The following is a 19015-nucleotide window of genomic DNA, read 5'->3' as shown; positions in this document are numbered from 1 at the left end:
AAAAAAAAAATAACCCGGCAGCAACTTAACATTCAGGTATTTTGAGTTTTCGATTGTTTTGTGTGATTGAGGGTCTGTTTCAAATTGATATTTTAGCCAGTTTAGTATGTATTAGAGTAATAGGGTATATATTATATATAAAAAGCAATGTTGATTACTTTATTTCTTTTCACTTCTTTGAGGAGAAGATTTCTTAATATAAGGATGTTACTGGAAAGGCTTTTACAAACCAGTATTGCCTAAAAATATTTAATTTTAATTTCTAAAATAATAGTATGTTAAAATAGATTGCAGTCTAGTTAGGTGGTAGCTTAGGAATTTTCATTGCAGGCTAAATGAAGTGACAAAATGATTAGCCTATATGATAACTTGATAAAAACAATATTTGTATCTTGTTAGTGTAGAGTTTTCTAGCGATGATATTTTTTAAATGCATTTAAATATTAATCTGTTTTATTTGATATGTTTAGGCAGGCTTTACAGTGCAGAAACGGAGGCAGCTAGCTTGAATTGTACTTAGTGTAACCGTGGAGACAGGCAAGAGGCAATTGTAGTAGTACTGAGGAGACACAAGAGAGGCAGGATTGTACTTAGTGTAACCAAGGAAATGGGCAGAAGCAGATTGGTGGCTCTCAAAGAACACCACTCTAAATTAAAAAAAAAAAATATTAAAAAGATCCAATAAAAAGAAGAAACAACAGAGAAAAAAAAATGACTTGGTAGCAGGCTTTGATCATCATTTTACAATTTTAAGACATTTTCAAGTGACAGTCGTAGCGTAAGGGTCATATTTGGCCGTAGATGTATGAGACTTTGACACATTTTGGGACATTTTCTATATTAATCATTTGGCTTGTAGTTTAGAAGTGGGATGTGTAAGCTAGATTTGAAATTTTCAATATAAACAGACAATAATAAAGTTGTTGTGTTAGGTCTAATTAAGCTTTGACATTGCCCACTGCTTGGCATAATACGTAAATGTTAATTATATTAAGAAAATGTATGAAGGCAAAGTATTGGTCAGGTTTAATATTCTTTTCATGTAATACTGTCAACTGTGATGGTATTTTGTGACAACACTTTGCTGACTGTTAGTACTCCACACTAGAAACTGCAAGATATAAAAAGGTGCTAGAGCCTAGTAGTGTGAAACTAGTTTCTCTATGAACTGTTATTGCTTTCCTTGAATGTTGAGTTCAGCTTTGGTGGTTATAAAAACAACAATGGACTTTCCAGATTTTTTTCCAATATATTTGTTGTGTTCTTCTTTCCATAGTGTAATAAGTCACATGTTATTTGTGAAAAACATGTTTGTGATTCTTTAGATTCTGGTCTTTCACTACTTATTATTTCTACAGCTCATAAATGGACAGTGTTAGTGATCTTCTGTGACCATACAGAGTATTTGAACATTGTCTTACAGACACTTCCATAGTTTGTAAATGTTTTTGATACAAACCATTATGTCATAGCTGATTTTTTCTAGTCAGTTATCAAACAACTGTCATTTTCATCGAACTGCAGTAAAATTTGCATGTACCCATTTTTTTAAAACTTTTTTTTTTAAATTTTTTCTCCCTAAAAAATAAAATATTGAAAATTAGTCGTTGAGAATGTGTGTTATTTCTGTTTCTATTGGGTATACATTAAGAAAACATCTGCTCATTGTGGAAGTCTAATTTGTTTAATAATATTTTAGTAGCAGCAGCTGTTGTCATCGTTCACGGATACATAAGACTTTGTATTTCAAATTCTTTTATTTTGATGTTTGGGTTTTTAAAAAAAAATTTTTCTACTCCTTAAAGGAAGTTCCAAATCATCAGAAATACATAATTTAGGAATTGGACTTAATTCTTGAACATTTGCTGCACATTTTAATAAAAATACTCCTTTATTTAGCAAAAGTTTGTGTTTGAGACATTAGCTATTATTAATGCTGTAGATGGAAATATAGAAACGTGTAAATGTTAAGTACAGCATATTTAATAATTGTATTTGGATGAAAAATTAGTCTTTATTCCAGGCATTGATTTACTTGACACAAGTCTCCTGAAATTGTAGCTTATTGCAGTTGCAAGCTTTCATAAAACTGCCAATGTATTTGCTTGTGTGCATGACTTTGGAGTAAGCTACAATTTTGAGAGGAATTCTTTCACCGCTGCAGATTTTCTACATGAACTTCCATTCTGCTTTCTTTTGTGGCTTATATCTAGTATTGTTTTAAATGGAGTAATTTTTCTGAACGAATCAATTTGACTTCCATATGTAACAGCACTGAGATATATTCCAACATAAATTTTGTTGCATTAAACACTAATTCACTCTATTCTAGATTAAAGTGTTAAGCATTAGTTTGGTTTTTTGTTAGATTTAGCTCATAATGAATGACTTGAAATCTATAAAATTTTATAATGCTCTGTTGTTACATAGTGACATGAATTATTATAAGATTTCCAAGTATTTTGAAGTTACTCAAAATTTAGTATTTAGAATGGATTTTCATTAAAAAATACTTGTAACAATGTTAAAAATAAACCAAAAACAAAAGGAAAAATAAGTTGGCTACATGAAGTATGTTGGAATGCATCCAGTTTGGGTTATCTTTTTGTAAACCTTATTTGTATAAAATTATTAAATATCACAAGTTTCTTCATAAAATGCTCTTTTAATGCAAACCTGGGACCAATTTTAAGTTAGTAGAGAAATTACTTTTAATATCAAATTTGAAAAGAAAAGAAAAAAAGAATTTAAAAAATGTGTTTGAACATTGAAAAATGTATAACTTGAGATTACATCGTAGCAATTTCTGAAGTTATTAAAACTTAATTCTTCTCTACCGATAGATCAATTTGACTTAATGTTACCATTACTAAGATGAGAGTTACATGGACTCTAAAATGTTGTTATATGTTTCATTTGTTCAGTGATGCCTAGCTTTTTCTTCATTATTGTTTGTTGCATCAAATAACGGTTAATTTTTAATCATACAAAGACTTCCATCATGGACAGCAATGCTTTGATTTGCAAAATATTTTTTAAAATTATCAAATTCAGTTGTGCATTGCTCTGTTGTAAAAAAAAAAACAAAAACAAAACTGTTCATCGGAATATTTCCAAGAAATGGCTTATTCCCATCAACAGTTAATGTTTTGGCATGATACATGATGCTGCTGTCATGAGATTCTTTAAATATTTCTTTGCAGAGTATTGAAATTTTTCAACTGAAAATGTTTCCTGGTTCTTATGTATTAAGCACTGCCTTTTTTAGATTAATATGATTGATGCAAAATTATTATTTTTCATGTTTGAGTGTCATCACTCCAGATTAGAGTATGAAACCTCTGCAATATAGATTTATCTGTTGTGGTGGTGGGAATTAGAAAGAATTGGTTTTCTACAGCAGTTTTATTAGATAAAAACAAATATGATTGGTGGCATAGCTAGTTGCTTTTTCACAGTCAGAAAAAATAAAATGGTTGATTGATGATCATGGACCCCAAAAAACTCTGAAATGATCATCCCCAATGACGCCAGTCTAGTTAGTTTTTGCTTGAACAGGATTTTGCCATGTCTAACCCTTCAACTCACAAGATAGCTTAAAGTGTCAAGTCGCAGCCAAGGAAAAAGACACCTTTAAGTGCAGGTAAGATAGGATTTTAGTAAATTCCAACTTTTAGATTAGACTGTTAATTGTTTCCTAATTATTGGTTGTTTGTATTCGTTTAATAGTTTAAAAAGAGAAAATGGAATTTTCTATAGAGTCTGCTAAGAAAATGTCTTGTCAGGTAAACTTTTCCATGAGGTTCCTTTATTCAGCTGTTGATAGTTGATTGGTCAAAAATCTACTACATGCACTTTCGGCTTAATGACAATTTCTGTAGAGGCACTGAAGTAATGTATTTTATAATACTTTATATAATAGCTATGAACTTTTATGTTTACCTGGTAAAAATTCTATGAAAAGAAAATCTCACTAAACAGTCAAGACGTAGACTTTTTTTTTTTTCTTCAAGTGATATGGATGATTCTCTGTGGGGCAATTTTAATGTAAATCTTTCGTGCTTTGACCCCGCAAAATGTAGCTAATTTTTAGAATTGAAAATTGTTAGCAGCAGAGAAGTTCAGTGGCTGATAAGAAGAGCAGTTTGGTAATAAACCGAATTTTTTAACAAGATCAGTAAATTTTAATTCTGTTTGGAATATTGTTAGTGTAGAGAAATAGAACATTAAAGATTGTGAGAAAACCCTGATTTTTATGAATGCTTTTCACATTTTTATAGCAAAGTGTTTAAAAAGTGTATTTTTAATTTTTTTTTAGTTTGGTCCATCAGGCTTGCAGAAGTGTTGAAAATAAATTTGTGCTGCATCTATGGTGAGTAACATTTAATTATCATTTACCTGATTATTATTCATTTCCCTGTGTCATTATAAAATTTAAAGCCAGTCAAACTGCTAAATTTAAGTTGGAGAAATCAGTCCTGTTTTTGTGTTTAGGAAGTCAAGCTATGATTTGGTGGGTCACCATTGATACCATTTAGAACCCTTTTCACACCAACTCAACTGATATAAATTACAATCTTCCATTGTAAGTAGTCTTAGTAGGAAAGCAGACAAATCACAAATCCTTTCAGATAGATGGTCCTGCTTCACATGTAGAAAAGGTGTAGGTAGAAATTCTAGATGTACCTGGTGCAAGCTATGGACACAGGAGATGCAGCAATATTAGAAGTCTGGCAGATGTGCAGGTGCAACAAACACTAGAAATAATTCAGAAAATAGACTCTAGGGAGAATACCTAGAAGTAGTTGATAGCTTTTGTAATCTAGGTGACCAAGTCAGCAGTGAAGGTGGATTCTCTGAGAGTTTAGCTGCTAGAATAAGCTGAGCAAAGTTCAGAGAGCTACTTTTGTTGGCAACAAAGGCCTCTCTCAGTGAAAGGCAGATTGTGGGTTGTGAAGGCTTGAAAGAAATGAATCTAGAATGTTTCATTGGATGTTCATGTAAAACTGTGTTGCGAAAAATTGCACATGAGGCAATGTGGTGTGCAAGACAGGTGAATACTGCATTGGTATGGTCATGTGATGTGTATGGATGAGGACAGCTGTGTAAAGAAGTGCTGGTTTCTGGAGGGAACCTGTGGAAGAGGTAGACTCAGGAAGATATGGGACGAGGTAGCAAGGCATGATCTTTGTTGTGTCTCAAGAATGCAATGGCAGGTGATTGTGACCTTCAGTAATTTGCTGTACTCGAGCAGATTGATCAGGCTAGGTAGCATTGTAGTTGTGGTTGGTGCCAGTGACATACAAAAAAGCGCCCACTATGAGTGGCTGGCACTGGAAAGAGCATCCAAGCCAAAATCAGACTGGGACCTGGTGCAGCTCCCTGGCTTGCCTGTTTCAGTCAAACCGTCCAACCCATGCTAGCATGGAAAATAGACCTGAAATGATGATAATTCCATGTTAATTTATATTTCAAACCCCAGCTTAATAATGACAAAGCTATTTACTAAATTCTTTATTTTTAAAAATCAGTTGAAACAGCAAATTTCAAGAGAAATAAGTTAGTGAAAGGATCAGTCTTTTACAATTGGTAACTGAAGAAATTACAAGTCACTAGTTAAAAAAGGAATTTACATTAAGTCTACTAGATATTGTTATTGGCCTTTTACACTTTTCCTAAAGTTGTTTTGTGCAGCTAACTTGTTTTAGCTGTTTGTTACTGTAAAGCTCCAGGTTCTTACTCTCAGATCTGCTGCTGCTGCTTCTCTTTGTATCCAGAACTCACTGATTCAATGGAATCAGTGTGGGAGAGGGGCATTAGGCTGGTCACCATGTTGAAGGTGTACCCAAGTCATTGTACTGCCTACACTTACTGTATGCCTGTAAGACTTGGGTGGTTTACAAACACTATGTCAAAAAAGCTAAGCTACTTCCAGATGAACTGCCTGAGAAAGTATTTGAAAATCACTCATCAAGACAAGGTCCCAGACATGGGTTCTCTTTCAAGCTGATCTGTCAAGCATTTTCACACTATTGAGGAGAGTGCAACTCAAGTGGGCAGGCCACTTTGTTTGAATGCCTGGCATGAGACTGTTTTACAGTGAATTGGTGGAAAGCAAGTGCATGCAGCAGGGTGGACAAAAAAGTCATTGAAGAATACACTCAGACCCTTCACCAAAGATGTTTGAGAGCAACCCTGACACCTGGGAAATGCAAGCATAAGACTGCCCTGCTTGGCAAAGCTGCACCAACAAAGGTGTCACCTATAAACAGGATTGTAGGAGGGGCAGAAAAAAACCCTCCAAATGCATGAGTCCAGAGCTTACTCCTCTTCTTCAGTCCAAGCAAACCACCAATACTCGACCTATGGCAGAGCCCTCTCAGCCCACGTCAGACTAGTTGACACTCCCTGCCTTGTCTTCCTCTCCCACATAATGTCTTTGGTTTACTGCTTGTATTTTTCGTCTCAGTAGTAATAATAAATTAAACAATGCCTGTTTTTGAAGCTAGGATAGGAACTACAAATTATGAGGGACATTGTTGAAATTGCAAGCTCTTTTCTCCCTCCCTGCTTTATGCAAATTATAAGGGACATCTTTCAAATCTCAATGATCCCATTCTATAGAATTCATTCTCTGCTATTTATAGCAGCAAGTCGATTTAATTATTTCGAATATAGATTGGATGTGACAGTATGCAAATACTTATTTATTCAGAGATTTTGCCTTAAATGGCAATTTTAATATGCATCAAGTCCCCTATTTAAATATTTCTTTTTTTTTTTTTTTTTTTTTTTTTTTTTTTTTTTTTTTTTCCACTGACTATCTTATTTTCTCATAAATTTTAGTTATACTAGTTCTCCCCAAACTTCAAGGGAAACAACCGAGCCTTTCTGCTAAATTATATTTCAAGCTTTGTAATACTGAAGTGAAGGACCTTACAGCAAACACACCATTCTGTTTCTTCCCTGCCATGCTTTCCCCCACATCCTCCTAACACTCAGCCCTCCATCACTTAAGGGTAATATTACAGATTACTGTTCCTCCCTTTCTTTGCTGTACCAGTTACCTTCTTCCCCCATCCCCTCTTTCCATAGCAAGACACTTGTACTTGTCCCCTTATCATTGCTTTAGCCCTTCAAAATCTGGCATAAAGCCACCTCCCATTATTTAAATACTCCACTCAAAAGCAGGTGCTTCCCCACCCCCACCCCGCTTACTATTTTTTTTTCTTTTTTCTGTCTCAGCAACCTCTCTGGTGCCACAATGGCAAGAAAAGGGCAACCATGTTGAAGCTGATGGTTGAACTTGGGGCCACCCTGTGGCACGTTGGGTTCTGTCAAACCATCCCATGCCAGCATAGAAAATGTACAATTGATGAGGATTATGAAACCTATGTCTCTCTCTCTCCCACTGGTTGTTACACAGCCATGCCTTTATATACCACCGTCTTTAAATACGAGGGGTGATCATTAAAATTTCCTTCTGACCCACTTCCAGTTATTGCAGCAGACGGAAATTGTACAGGTATAACCATACATGTTTCTGCATGTCACTTTGTAAATTGCAGCTTTCCTCTAGTATTCGTTTGTCTTTTACGGCCGATGAAGTGGACTAAGGTGTTATAATGGAGGCAGTTGAATGTAGATCAGTGATCTGGTTCTTATACTTGAAAGGTCGTACACCAAAAGAGACTTTTCGATGAAATGAAAGTTTCTGGTGACAATGTACCATCGTAGGACGTAGTCAAGCATCAGCACCACCAGATCAAATGTGGTTGGACATCGGTGGAAACTGATCCTATTCCTGGACAGCCACATTCTGCCAATGATGATGACACCATTTTGGAGGATCACTGCATAACTATTTGGCAACCAGCCCAAGAAGTGAAGGTAAGTGTTGGGTCTGGAAAAAATCATTCGCGACCATTTGCACATGTGTAAGCTGTCTGCACAATGGATTCCCCAAATGCTCCCACCTTTTTAGAAGCAGGAATAGGTCAGTTGCTCCCAGGCTATTTTGGCAATGTACCCAAGAAAATAATTTTGGTGGCAAGCTTATCACACAAGATGAAACGTAGGTCAATCACTATAATCTTGAGTCTGTGAAGTCCAGTCAAAGCAATGGAAGCATAACTCACCACCTCCAAAGAAGTCTCATGTCCGACCCTCAGCAGACAAAGTGATGCTCACAGTCGTTTGGGGACAGCGTGGTGTAGTGATGATGGATTTTCTGGCAAAGGGCACCACAATTGATACGGCATATTATGCTTCTCCACTGCAAAAATTGCAAGATGTTATCAAAGCAGAGAGGCCTGGCATGCTGACTAAAAGAGTCTGCCTTCTCCAAATCAGTGCTCCAATTCACAATGTGCATGTTACACCCTCCTGTATTTATGAGAGCCTTTCTCCTCCTGCTTACTCTCCTGATCTTGCACCATCTGAGTTAGGACACACTCTACCGACTTCTACGGACAAGGTCTTCACAGCTGCATAATGTGATGGGAGAAGTGTGTTACCATTGGTGCTGGCTATGTAGAGAAGGACTAAGAATTATGCCAGTTCTTGGGAAGTGGGTTAGGAGAAATGTTTATTGAACACGCCTTGTATCTGTCCATGTTTGGAACACCTCTGGTGTGTTGTTTTAAAGAAAATCCATGGCTACCCAACATTATATGGGTGAGAAGTAGTAACTGGGAAGGGAAATCTGGTAATGTTGGGGTGCCAGAGGTGTGAGGAGGAAGTAACATGGTTAGAGATGCAGGTAGAGGTGAATGTAATGAGCAAGGGTGGAGGTGAGAGAGGGAAGGAGGGTGTGCAAGGTGGAGTGAGGATGAGAGGGAGATGTAGAGGTACATAGGGGTGGCTGTGGTTACACTGAGTAAAGATGTTGGGGTGTAGGGAATGATGGCAGATATGAGAGGTGTACTGATGAAGTATGGCAGAGGGAGGGACGAGTGGATGTTTTCAAAGGAATGGAAGCAAGGAGGAAGAATGCCTGCTGTCAGTTCTGCTTTCAAGTAGGGATTGGATGTGAGGGGAATGTTTGATGGGGCAGAATTTGTTACAAGCCCTAAACAGTGCTTTTAGGAGGACATTGTTTTTGCTATTCTCAAGCAAAACAAATTGCCAATCATCTCAGTCCTTTGTCATCTTCTCCATCAGGCTCAGCATCAGCCTTCACTGTTTCATCCCTCATCCTCCTAGGTCTCCCTCTTTCACAAGTTCCATCTGCTTTAAGCAACTGGCCCTTGTATAGTTGTCCATTTTCTTCACATGGCCGAACCAGGCCTCTTTTGCCAAATTTTTCTCTCAGTACATTTTAATACTGTTACTGTACATTCAAAGCAGCATACTAGCTTCATTCTTCATCTACCCTTTGCTTGACCTCTCCATTTAGGCCTGTCCCTCACTACTGTATCACCTTGTTTGTACACCAGCATTGTACTGTCTGCCTTTCATTCTGAGGGAGAGACATTTTGTAACCAATAGAGGCATTAGCTCTTTCAACTTTTGTCAATTATACTTTCTTCATTAACCGTCAAGTGATTCCACTTTCTTGTGTGTCTATGCTTTGCATGGGGTACACCCTACAGAATTCCTGCCCTACATATGGAGCTGAGTTACATACCTGAGAGGAGGCATCTGTCTGTCTGTTTTCCTGTTTACTAGAACTTTGGTGCTTGCCAAGTTCTTCAATTCTAGATTCTGTGATGACAACGATGTTGCATGTATTTCCCAAGAGCATCTGGTTTTATATTCCTTTGTTAGGGTCCAGAGAGCCATGTCTTTATATTATCCTTGGTATTTTAGAATAACGTTGTTCTTGTTTCTTTTTTTTTTCTCATTATTTTAATCAGTTTCCATCAAGTTAAATAAATCAGTCAATGATATATTCTCCTTTGTTGTTTGACTTCTTTGTCAATGGTTTGTCTTGACTGGAAGAATTCATCAAGCCACTTTTTTCAGCCTCACATTATTGAAATAAATACCGCTCAGAGTGACTGAAAATGGAGATAGTCTCTAGGCGCTATATTTAGGGAATAGTGTAGGTGAAGTAGAATTTCTCAACTGAGCTCTTGAATAGCATTTATAGTTTCTTGGTCAGATTAGCAATCGTGGGTGAGGCGGGGCATTTTTGTGTTGAAGAAGCACACCATGTTGCCAGTCTGGTGGTTTCAGCTGGATTACATCATTAAGCCAATGCATTGGTTCTTTTTATTTCGTAGTGGATTAGCCCTTCCTAATCCTACCAGATGCAGATCATTGGGTTGCATAGATGCAGCATCTCACGTTAGCAAACTGGCAGCAATAGAGGTGTGCTGGGGGTTTGTCTCTTGTTGAGAACATGTCACCTATGCATTATTTTTGGGTCTTACCTTTCAAGTGAAGGTAACAGCAGTTTCATGAGAGCATTCCATCTGCTGAGCCATGTCCTTAGTGGGGAATTGGTATGGGTCCTCATGGATGAGCTTGTTTGGTCTAATCACTAGTCATTGAATTGAACAGATTGGTTGGAACATGGAGAGTTTGTGAGGAAGAATTTCCCTTCCCCGAAGCATGAAAACAAAGTCTCTCAATTAGAACACTTTCTCCATACACAGGACAAATGTTCTGTACAGCTTTGGCAGTTTGATTGAAAGCAAAGACAGACTGGTGTCAAAAGGGCTGTCTCTTCCTTCTCCATTGTCTTACATTTGAAAAGGGATAAAATTTATTCAAATGTCAGAAATGTAGAGAATTGAGCTATAAAAGACCCCATAAAGCACTTTTCTTGCTGATTGAAACAATATTGGAAAGAAATGAATTTATCTAAGAAGCCAGTGTTTATTACAGTTCATTGTTTTTGTTACAAGCTGGAAGATAAGCCACAAAGTCCGACTGATTTATAAAGAGCGCAACAAACAGGGGAGACTACTTCTATGATGGCAAGTCCTAATTCAATTCTCACTTTTTGAATTACTTGGTATTACATTGCCAGTCATTGTAGCCAGCTAAATTAAACATTTCAAGATATATACTCCTACACTTATACGGTAGGACGTAACCCATAGGATTGGGTTTAGTGTGAAGAAAGGGTCATTGTTTTTACTTGTCTTTGATTCAGAAGAACCAACCAAAGTCTTCCTGGTTGTAGCAATACCGAGTAGAGGAGGGGAAGGTGTGTTCTGAGGGTTAGTTTGTTTGGGAAGCAGGTTTAGGGACCAGATTGAACTGAAGGAGGAACAGGGTGAGACCTTGACGTCTGTGAAGTAAGAATTCACATTGAGTTCCTTTACTAAAAGGTTGTATTTATTTCATTGATATCTTGGTAGCTAAAGAAGAGGACCAAAGACAGATAGACTAACCATTTGAAGATTTCCATTGATTGTGGGAAAAGATCATCATGTGGAATACATCAAGAAGTAGTAGTCTCCATTCTGCTGGTTTCAAGTGTTGGCAATTTCAGGGGCAGTGATATTGGTCTTCAAATTATTCCAGTGTATTGTTCTGTTTGCCGATTTCCTTCTGAATTGTAAGGAGTGTTTTCTGCCAATATCTTTGCTTTGCTGAGGGAGGAATTTTTTTATGATCCTTTGACATGATCAGAGTGAATATATGGTGTCTTTGCAAAAATTGAGAAGAATTTTGGTTATGGGAAAGCAAAAGTGAAATTTGAGAATTCCTCCACAATGGTCAGCAAATCTCTTGTTTTAGGTAAAAGCTACTCAAGGACTGAGGAGCTTTTATCACAAAAATGGATATTGAATTCTAAAATCTTGGCTGTCTGAGATGTGGAGCATGTAGAGATCATGCTTTTGCTTCTCCCCAGATTTCCTCTTTGGCATCAGGGTCAGCATCTAGCTGCACAAACCTTATGAGCTCCTCCCAAACTGTCCAACCCATGCCAGCATAGAAAACATGTTAAAGGATAAATATGGAAAATTGTTTGCTCACACATACAACAAAGTATTTATTGTGTGACTTTTCAACAATATTCCATAACTGAATGCCACCACCACCACCACCAGCAGCATTGTCCTTCCCTGGCATTAGAAAGTGACTTATTAAAAACTTGAGAGTTTTAAATGCCAACAATTTTCCCATTCCGTTTACTATCAAACATGATGGCAACCGATTCCTTATCTGTTAGCAACTAGAATTGGTAGGTGAAGAGTCTCGACAATAATGTAGATTTCCCTTTCTATAAAAGGTTTCTGCTCAGTTGAGTGTTGTTGAACAGGAAGTCATTGGGTATCCTGACTGACATAGGATAGCAGCAATGACATAATCCAAAGCTTTGGTCTCAGCAGGATCAATAGCTTTCATAGCAAAGTTGGCAATATCCTGCTTTAGATTCTCAAAAGCTTTCAGGGCTGAAGACAGAAAGGGGACTAAAGGACAGAATTTCTAAGGAAATGTCAGTATTCAATTGCATACTTCAGAGTTGTCATCTCTTTGGTGTGAGGAAGACGAAGGAACAGTCAAATATGTTTTGGATCTGATCTAATAAATGTATTGTTGGTCTTGTAGGTAAAAGAATGCCCACTTTTTCTTTGTTTAAATCAAGGTTATTTTATTTTAGAATCTTGAGGTTGTGATCATCGGCGTTCTGGTTATATCCACAAATTTATGTTAATATGAGGTCTGATTATTTAGTATCTGGACTGTTGCCATAGTAACAAAGCTAAAGCATGCAGTGATGCTGCTTGGCAAAGATTGACCTTAAACTCTGCTGTGCAAACGACTAAGTTTTAACATTCTAGCTCACTGCTGCTGTCTACAGCAGTGCTTGGAAGGAAAGTGTGTAGCGTGTGATTGTCACATTGACCATGACAAAGTTCTCATGGCGATACCTGTTCAGAAGCCTATGCCAAGTTGCAGAAAGTGTACGAGTGGTTCAGACGTTTCCAAAATGGCCAAGATGTCATTGATGAATGTTCTGGGAAACCTGCAACCAGCAGAATTGAGAAAAACATTACAGATGTGCATGCAGCTGTGATGGGAGATCATCGAATCACCATCTGTGCCTTATCGGAGGATGTGCAGATTAATTGCATTTCAGTCCGTTATCAGTGAAGATTTGGGTATGAGATGCACGTCTGCCAGCTTTGTACCAAAACTGCTTTCAGCTGACCAAAAAGACATTCAGGTTTCAGTTGTACAACATCTCCTAGATTGTGTGAAGTATGATAAAAACTCTGAGTAGATATCGTCAAGTTTTTGGCAAAGTTTAATGCAGATTCTCTGCTCCACTTTCTCTATTATAGTTAATGTGACAAACATACACTACACATCTTCCGTGCACAGCAGAGTTCAAGGTTAATCTGTGCCAAGCGGCTTCACTCTGCGTGCTTTAGTTTCGTTACTATGGCAACAGTCTGGATACTTATTGATCAGACCATGTATATGCAATGGTGGCATTCAGTCCTTTTTTCAAATACTAATTATATATTGAAAGCTAATGACCTCATTAGTGATTTCCAAAAGGAATCTAAAATAGTAGAAGTAGTGACGAGTATCGAATGCAGCATAAGCTTTCTCTTATCTCTACTTTGTGGATTCAATGTACCCTTGTTTCTTTCTCCATCATCTCAATATGTGATGGAGAGAAGACATCTAACAACACAGTGGTTTATTGTCTATGAATAATCCGCAACCATATGTTTCTAATGGTTATCAGCAGGTGTAACCAACACCTAAACCCTCTTTTAGCAAATATCTTGTCTTAGAATTTATAAATTTCTGGTCATACAGAGAATGTTGTTTAGATCTTTCAGCTATGAGTTGAGATCTCAGACGGTTCCACTGTCCGAGTGGTGCCTAAGGAAGTTTTGTCTTGGGAATGACAGAACAAAGATTATAGATAATGGAGAATGATTCACTCATAATAATCATTTGAAAATTCAATACTGGCTTGACACTCCATTAACCTTCAACGTAATGGAGGTAGCTGCCTCCTTCTGCTTGTGCCACTAATTCTTCCATTTATTCTAATAATTATTAACAACCCATGAGAAACAGGGAGGTGAACCAGCAGAAAACGCAGCTTATTTTGGTTGCCACTGAAGATGGAGATGAGCAGAACATAGCATAAGGTCTCTTCTTGCTTCTTTGTGGGGCATTTAATCTGCAGCAGAACTACATGCTGCCACTGTTGAAAGATCAACCATAGTTTCATTAAACTGAGACAGGCCGTGTGAAAGATGCTGACGTTTCAAATGTTTGTTCATAGATTTGCAGATCTAGCATTTTTTTTTGTTTTTAATGTCAATTAAACTTTGTTTTATCTGTGAGGAATAAAAGCCATTAAGGCTTCCTTTATTAGTCATCTGTGTATTGCTCAGCAGTGTTATGGCTTTAAAGTATTCACTCCTTTGCTAAGAGGTTGTCTCCTGAATAATTAAACGCTTGTCTGTGGATAGCCCAAACATACGCTTCAATGTTTGGTTTGACATATAAAGCCTGCAGACTTGGGTTGTATTCAGCATTTGAGTTTGCTACAAACCAGAAATTGGCCTCAGAGCAAGACTAATTTATAATAGTACGGCAGGGGAGACTACTTCGATCTATAATGGAAAGTCACGCATACTACACATGTATTTAATGTAACTTGTGTATAAGAGATTGGGTGTCGTAGGGCAAGGAGTTGGATAAGCATGAATCTGCTAGACAATAATTGTTGGTATTAAAATATTGAAGAACAAACTCTGAGCTTATGAAAAACTGCTTCTGATTTGTTGGTTGTTATGTGGAGAGGTCACATCTCATTCTGCTTCCTTCTCCAGTGTAAATGTTCCACATCAGAATTTTAATGCTTCTCTTCCCGTTTATGAAACTTTTTTTTTTTAGTAAGATGAAAGGAGTGCTAAACTTTCATCTTTCTCTGTTATGATGATTGGATGACAATAGAATAATAGTGATGATGCACCATCCTATAGTGACTGATTTGCAGTGAAATAAAACATCAAAGCCCAAAATACAAGTTCTGCATTCTGTATTATAATTATCTTGGCCAAATTATAAGCAAGTTAATGGTAGCTCTGAAAGAAGATAAAATAGAAATAAGGTACTCTTCCTCCTCCCTCCCCATAATGTTGTATATTTATAGATTCCTACTTTATTCCAGGAGACTGCCACATTGTATTACCATGCACAGAATCATACCTTTTCTGTAACAAAGCTGTTTTAGAATATCTTTCCTGTGGCTAAATTACAGCAACATTCGTTGTAAGCCAGGACTGCCATGTTATGTTGGCAAACAATCTTTACTCCAAAGTACTGTTGCCGAATTTCTCTCGTTGTGAGAATTAAAAATAGTAATTTCCTAATTTATAGATCAGTGACTAGTTGTCACTTTGAAAACTATATATTTCGAGTGGGAATTTGGCAGCGCTACCTCTATCTGTCCGAACAATTATTGTGCTGATGAAGGGAAGTAACCCGGAAATCGTAATACACAGATCGTGTTGCATAGCCAACTGGAGACAATGTCTCCTGGGGCTAAATTACAGCAACATTCGTCCTAAACCAGGGCTGCCATGTTATGTTGGCAAACAATCTTTGCTACATCTTTCAATAAGTTTATGATGAAACTTAACTAAATGATATCTTCCACCCATCACTGTCTTTATATGTCTTTAGGTATATCTGGTCTGTTAACCACTGAGTTATGTATTATTTTCAAATTCTGCCTCGGTTGAGACTCCACTTCTCATCCTTTCATGGTCAATTTCAATAAGAACCAAGTAATCAACTCCTCTCCCAAATTTTCTGGCCTTGTGCTTATAGTAAGAAACAATGATTATTTTTGGTAATGTGAATCCTTTTTATTCAATTTTTCTTCAGGACTTTTTTTAAAATTATAATCCTAGCTGTGATATCGAAGAGGAAAACCTTCTGCAAATCGATCAGTTCTGACTGACTTCAATTTGGAACTTTTGAGCAGGAAACAAGGTAGGTTCATTGAAAACTTCTTGTCTGTAAGTCTTTAGTACAAGATGTTAGTGTGACAGTTAATGATTTTAAATTGATTAGTTTTAAGTGGGTATTTATACTTTAATGATGTATCTCAGTTGTATGGATCGTGTGTGTATTTATTAAAAAAAAAAGGTAAAAGACACCATTTCGAGCGTAGCTGTTGCCAGTACCCCCCAATTGGCCTTTGTGCCGGTGGCACGTAAAAGCACCCACTACACTCTCTGAGTCGTTGGCGTTAGGAAAGGCATCCAGCTGTAGAAACTCTGCCAAATCAGATTGGAGCCTGGTGTAGCCATCGGGTTTTCACCAGTCCTCAGTCAAATCGTCCAACCCATGCTAGCATGGAAGGCGGACGTTAAACGATGATGATGATGTTGTCATGACAAAATAGCTTCTATTGATTTATTGCGGCTAAAGGCACATTTTGGTATCCCTCAGCTTATCTGTCATTGGACATTGTTCCTGCCTCCATTTTAATGCTACAAATAATTCTTTATCCTGGTTGATAAACTTGTAATCACAGCTACTTCGCAATCAGGCTGTTAATTCTGCTCCTGTCAGAGTCTTTGCTTCCAATTTGCCACCTTTTGATTGAGTGAAATAGAAATAATTTTATTTGTGCTAAATTAATAATGACCATCCTTAACTATTGTTGTCTCAGTCCCTGTTTTAATTACTGCTATCTTTTCGTGTACTGTTTTGACATGTTATGCTTAATGTTTTCTTTCTCTTTACTCCAGATTACTTGTGGAAGTGGAGGCTTCTATTCATCCTGGAAGCATGAATGAATGTACATAAAAACCTTTTTAACTAAATAAATCTATTTTTCTACAAATGCTTCTGTAATTTGTCTTTTCTGATCCTGCTTGTATTTTTCATGCTGACATTTGATTAATGACTGATGTTTAAGCAAAAGCTGCCTCCTTATGTCAGATGTGTCGAGTATGACTGTTGGGGTTTCTATCATAATCTTTACTTCCTGTTTCACTCTTTTAGCATTCAAATTACTCCGTCAAATGTAATGCTTATTTATCCACATTGTATTGAATCAACCTCGGCTTTGAGATTTTGCTGTGATGGCTTTTCAAATGACATTATAGGGTGGGTGTGAAGGTCAGAATATTTCACTTGGATATGGCCAGCTTAAATGCTAAGCAGTAAAAGTGATCAAAATGAGCTTAATGTTTCAAAATTAATAGGGATAAGTATTAAATGTGATCCCACGGGTAAATTCTCTTATATAAGCTAAGGTCATGCTTAAGCAGTGTAAACTTTAATGCATCTACATAGCAAGATGCCCTTCTGTAAAACATATTTTTGAAGATAATTTTTTTTTAGTTTTGATTTGGAGGAGTCTGTAAATTTATTAACCCTGTTGAATAGATTTCTATTAATTTGCTTGGCAGATGGCAAAATCAAGGGTTAGTCATGAAGAAATCTCCAAAATAATCAGTAAAAAACCCAGAAGTCTTCCCATTTTTCTTCAGCGTACTCAATATACTTCAATCAATAATACCATAACCTATGGTGCTGCCACATAAAAAGCATCTAGTGGAAACTGGAACCTAGTGTAGCTCTCAAGATCTTGTCAAACTGCTCAACCCATGCCAACAAGGAAAACAAGACTTTAAACGATATAACAATGATCATCCAAGGCATTCGTTTATAGTTTGTAGCTGGCCAAATCAAAATACGCCAACATTTTTCTCTCTAGCATATATCCCTCAGTGTGTGTATAGAGTCACTTGTAGAGTTGGTTGTTGGAAGAAAGTTACTCCCTTCAAAGCAAGGAGAATTTGTAATCATCTGTGAAAGCTGCTGTTTTTGGAGTGGTAAGGAGAGCACCTGTCTATAGAAAGCTGACACAATATCATTTAACGTCTGCTTTCCATGCTGGCATGGGTTGGACGGTTTGACTGGGTTCTGGCAAGCCAGGAGGCTGCACCCAGTTCCAATCTGATCTGGCAATGCTTTTACAGCTGGATGCCCTTCCTAATGTCAACCACTCCGAGAGTGTAGTGGGTGCCTTTTTACGTGCCACCAGCACAGGAGTCAGTCTGGCAATATGTTCTTGTTTTAACCCATTCAGACTTAGAAATATGTTAAGGAATCCACCAACAGTAATTCCCCTACCCCCTGGTGAGGGAAATTTTCATATTGGGATACCAGGGACCAACTGAGATGTCTTTTGCCTTCCATTTAAGTGTGACTGTGAACCGGTGCTTGGTATGTATTAAAATGGAGTTGAAAAAATGAGAAGCAAAGAACATCCAAGAAGAAAAACTCAGAAGATTGCTACACACATGTTATGGTTTATTGACTTTCTTTTTCACTTACATGTTTCACAAAGACAAACTGATGGGTTAAAAGGGTGGGTATGACCTTGATGTACAGCTAAAGTATAACAATACATCCTTATTTTAGCCTACATTTTTCCTAATGTCAGTAGAAGTCATGCAACAGTATAGCTAAACTAAAATTGAAAAAAGGAAAAAAGACAATGTCTTTGATATGTTGGCCTACCAATGTTAAATAGAGTAAATTGGATCTGAAAGATGATGTCCTAAATTAGCTTTCTTTTTATGACATGTTTCATTCTTAATACGTTGCCAACCAAGCAAGTCAATCAATAGTCACCATGGCACTGGTGCGCATCTGATGTTGGCAAAGATTAGATTACTTTCTTAACTGAGAGCCGAGTTTAATCCTAAGAATAACTGATTATTTACCAAAACACGAGTGAGAAATGTTTCATGAAAACAACAAAAATAAATAGAAGTAATTCGTAGACATATGGAAGAATCAACTGCCATAAGTGTTTAAATAAATGTTGAATTTCAGAAAAACTGAAGTGTTACAACTAAACCTACATGAAAGAAAACCCAAGACTAAAAAACCAAAAAACCCCTCCTCTCCCAGTTATGTCATCCGTTAATCAAGAAAGACGTGTTAACATGTCATGGAAAGCAGCGTTCAGATCGGCTTTGTACAACTACAATTAACATGATGCCGTTCGTGCCACTAGACCTTAAGGGACGGCCTTAACTGTAAGTTTATA

The 19015-nt window shown here is 37.1% G+C and overlaps 1 long non-coding RNA gene across 1 annotated transcript; it reads left to right on the top strand.

Annotated features, from left to right (window-relative positions):
* Positions 1 to 16794, top strand: LOC106873550 (uncharacterized). The gene is made up of 4 exons (XR_008264357.1): positions 1 to 36; positions 471 to 4372; positions 15826 to 15933; positions 16698 to 16794. It is a non-coding gene; the product is annotated as an uncharacterized LOC106873550 (long non-coding RNA).
* The last annotated feature ends 2221 nt before the right edge of the window (positions 16795 to 19015 follow it).

The sequence above is a fragment of the Octopus bimaculoides genome, chromosome 6 (genome assembly GCF_001194135.2).
Source record: "Octopus bimaculoides isolate UCB-OBI-ISO-001 chromosome 6, ASM119413v2, whole genome shotgun sequence".
In the NCBI taxonomy this organism is placed as follows: Eukaryota; Metazoa; Mollusca; class Cephalopoda; order Octopoda; family Octopodidae; genus Octopus; species Octopus bimaculoides.
This window is presented reverse-complemented; position numbering and strand designations above follow the sequence as displayed.